Genomic DNA, 4,024 nt, shown 5'->3' on the forward strand with positions numbered 1-4,024 from the left:
AGAGAAATGATAGAAGAGAGAAGATGGGATTGACACCAAGAACCAAGAATGAACAGAATAAGAATAAATGAAGGTAAAATATAATGATTCTAGTTGTCAATTATTTTATATTTACAGTAACAGTTGTTAGAGGTAAAAAATATTTAAAGAGGAACCAAAATACTTGTTATGGTTCTATAAACTTTTACATAGCAAATTATTTTTCAGAAAGGAAACAAAAGACCAACGTATTAAGGCTATCTCTGATTGCTTTAGCATAATATGATACACTTCAACATTTACATAGAAAAAAACCCTAATCCATTATAAGTCCTTGTTTTAAAGAGCTTAAAACATTCACCAAGATTTTTATTACATAACTGAAACTTAAATTGCACTTCATTAATCAATATGAACATATTCCTATGAACACAATATATGTTTTTAAAAGTAAAATTAGAAAAATTTTAAAAATTGTAAAAATTAACATTAAAAAATAATATCATGTATATAATAAAATTTATTTTAAAATAAGAATAATGTTAGAAATATTTTATCTTAATGTAATTTCACTGTCCATGAAGCTTTGTAGCATTAGTTGAGGATAGATTTAAATTTTTGGATATTTTTCTGCTTGATTGTTTAAGAGCACACCGTTCTTCTCCTTGCAGTATTCCAAAGATCATATGGGGTACCAGGGTTCAAATGTAGGTCAACTGCATGCAAAGAAAAAATCCTACTCTCAGCAGTCCTTGGAGATGGTTTTAAAATAATTATAAATGTACATTGAAAACTTGAATAAGATGGCGTTCCCACCAGCAGTGAATAAGAGTTCCCTTCTCTCCACATCCCCATCACTGCTTATTCTCAGTTTTTCTCATGTATGCCAATCTCTGTGGAGTGAGATGGTACCTCATAGTTGTTCTGATGTGCATCTCCCTGATGATTAGTGATGTGGAGCATTCTTTCATGTGCCTTTTAGCCATTTGTATTTCTTTTCTGTCAACGTGTCTGTTCATTTCTTCTCCCCATTTTTTGATGGGGTTAGATTTTTTTCTTGTAAAGTTCTGTCAGTGCCTTGTACATTTTGGATATTAACCTCTTACTGATGGGTATTGGGTGAATAGTTTCTCCCACTTAGTGGGTGGCTCTTGTATTCTGGGCACTATTTCCTTTGAGGTGCAGAAGCTTCTCAGCTTAATATAGTCCCATCTATTTATTTCTACTTTCACTTGTTTGGAGAGTACGGTTTCCTCTTTAAAGATACCTTTACTCTCAATGTCATGGAGTGTTTGACCTAAGTGTTGTCCTATATACTTTATGGTTACAAGTCTGATATCTAGGTCTTTAATCCATTTGGATTTTACTTTAGTACATGATGTTAACTGGAGGTCTAAGTTTGTTTTATTACAAGTGGCTAACCAGTTGTGCCAACACCACTTATTGAAGAGACCTTCCCTCTTTTTCACTGCTGGTGGGAATGCCATCTGATCCAACCTTTGTGGAAAGTGATATGGAGATTTCTCCAAAAGCTGTAAGTTGAGCTCCCATCTGATCCAGCTATATCACTCCTAGGGATATATCCTAGGAACACAAAAATAAAATACAAAAATCCCTTTCTCACATTTATATTCATTGCAGCATTGTTCTCAACAACCAGACTCTGGAAATAGACTAGATGCCCCTCAATAGATGAATGGTTAAAGAAAATATGGTACATATACACAATGTAATATTATGCAGCCATCAGAAGAGATGAAGTCATGAAATTTTTCTATACATGGATGTATATGGAATCTATTATGCTGAGTGAAATAAGCCAGAGGGAGAGAGATAAACACAGAATGGTCTCCCTCATCTATGGGTTTTGAAAAAAAATTAAAAACATTTGTGTAATTATTCTCAGAGACAAAATAGAGGACTGGAGGGTCCAGCACCTGACATGAAGCTTATCAAAGGGATCATTTAGTGCAGTCACGGAAATAATTACACTGAGAACTATCACAACAAAATGTGACTGAATGAGGGAAGTAGAAAGCCTGTCTAGAGTACAGGCTGGTGTGGGTTGGGGAGCAAGAAGACTTGGTGATATTGGTCATAGGAATGTTGCACTGGTGAAGGATTTTTACTTATACGTATATATATATATATTAAAAATCAAAAAAAGAGAAAAGATAAGGCCTCCCAATTCTTACCACAAGCTGTGTTCTTTACACTGATTGTATAGAAAGAGGAAGTACAGTAAATGCACCCCACATACACCTCAACCCAGGTCGTTTGCCTGGTCTGTGTTGTGAATTGGGGGACAAAAAAGAAAAAGAAAAGTTGAATAAACAGGGCCGTAGAGCAAGCATGGAGGTAAGGCATTTGCCTTGCATGCAGAAGGATGGTGATTCGAATCCCGGCATCCCATATGGTCCCCTGAGCCTGCCAGGAGTGATTTCTGAGCAGAGAGCCAGGAAGAACCCCTGAACACTTCCGGGTTTGACCCAAAAACCAAAAAAAGAAAAAAGAAAGAAAAAAAAAACTTGAATAAGCAATAAAAAGTTTAAGTCATCTGATTACACAGTCTGGAGTAAGAATGATCACCATAGTGTGTCCCTGCTCCCCACGCCCAGAAAAACAAAAGAGAGAAAGCTAGAGAAACTTTTTCCATTTTGATTAATAGATGGAATTAATATAACTCCAAATATAATCCCAAATTATTTGGTGTATATTAAACACCAATTTTATTTATTTTTTTGTATTTATATTTTGAGGGACCTCTAAAGCATTGCTCAAGTAGCAATTGGTTCACTATAACCTACTTAATATTTTGCATTAACATTCCATAGTTCAGTGATACTTGGATCTAGCAGCACTGGGGATATTGTACCTGGGATTCTTGTAGTTCTAACTCCGGGCCTAGTAGATTCATAGCATATGCTGGTCCTCACACCAAGAAGTTGACATTAATGAGGTAGTTTGAAAGTTGAGCTCCAGCTATATGAAGTGTGGCGTGCACATGGCCAGCCTTATTCACTAGCAGCACTGATTGGTTCCTGACGTACCACCACGATTGGTTCTAGATACTGACTCAGGACTAAACCATGAGCACCTCCACCCCACTCCTGCAATTAAATTTTCTTCTAAAACGAAATAATGTTACCAGGAGATGCAGCAATCATCTGGATAGATATTGCAATGAACAGACATTTGCCTTGAATGTGGACTCTCCAATTTGGATCCCCTGTTACCTATCTGATCCCCATTCAGAAAATAGCCAGGAATAAGTCCTGAGCAGAACCTGGGATGACCTGAAACAATAATAGTTAGAAATAAAACCAGAAAAATATCATGCAGAAATTATATATTTGCACACTTGATTTGAGAATAAATATTTGCAGCTTCAGATGTACAATCAGCACTCAAAACTCAGTTCTTGTATGAAAATAAATATACAAATATCTTCATTCGAATTTTTTTCTATCATTTGATTCATTCTTGATCCTACTAAAAACTGCCTGATATTCCAGATAGATTTATAAATAAATAAGCTGCAATGCATATCCATACAATGGAAATGTTAAGGAAAATATATGAGCTACACTAATTTTCATAAAGAGATATATGGATATTAAATTCTCGTTACTAATTGAGAAGACTGTCCAAAATAAACACATTGTTAAATTACATAACATTAAAATACATAATTAACATAAATTACATAAAATTACATATTTGCTGGGTGGGAAAACGGGCTTTATAAAGACAGAAAGCAAATTACTACTAGGGAATTATCATTTTGAATAGATTAAAGATAGAACTCTTAGAAAGGTGAAACTATTCTAGATAATACTGTAATAGTGAATAAAAAACATTAAGCATTTGTCAAAATCCATGAAAACTTATAACAAAGAATCACCTTGAGGTATGCGCATCATATCATACATCATTTATGAGATCAAGACATACCAGGATGAAATCCAGAAGGTGATAAAGAATTTAAATATGTTATAAATTCATGAAACAAACCTTCTTAGAGGATAGTGAAATAGATGCTGAT

General features: G+C 34.5%; 1 non-coding gene across 1 annotated transcript; it reads left to right on the plus strand.

Moving 5' to 3' along the window:
• The first annotated feature begins 2,157 nt into the window (after window positions 1–2,157).
• LOC126023161 (small nucleolar RNA SNORA51) lies at window positions 2,158–2,290 on the plus strand. Its single transcript, XR_007500367.1, has one exon. It is a non-coding gene; the product is annotated as a small nucleolar RNA SNORA51 (small nucleolar RNA).
• Window positions 2,291–4,024: the final 1,734 nt, after the last annotated feature.

Source organism: Suncus etruscus, chromosome 11, assembly GCF_024139225.1.
Source record: "Suncus etruscus isolate mSunEtr1 chromosome 11, mSunEtr1.pri.cur, whole genome shotgun sequence".
Lineage (NCBI taxonomy): Eukaryota > Metazoa > Chordata > Mammalia > Eulipotyphla > Soricidae > Suncus > Suncus etruscus.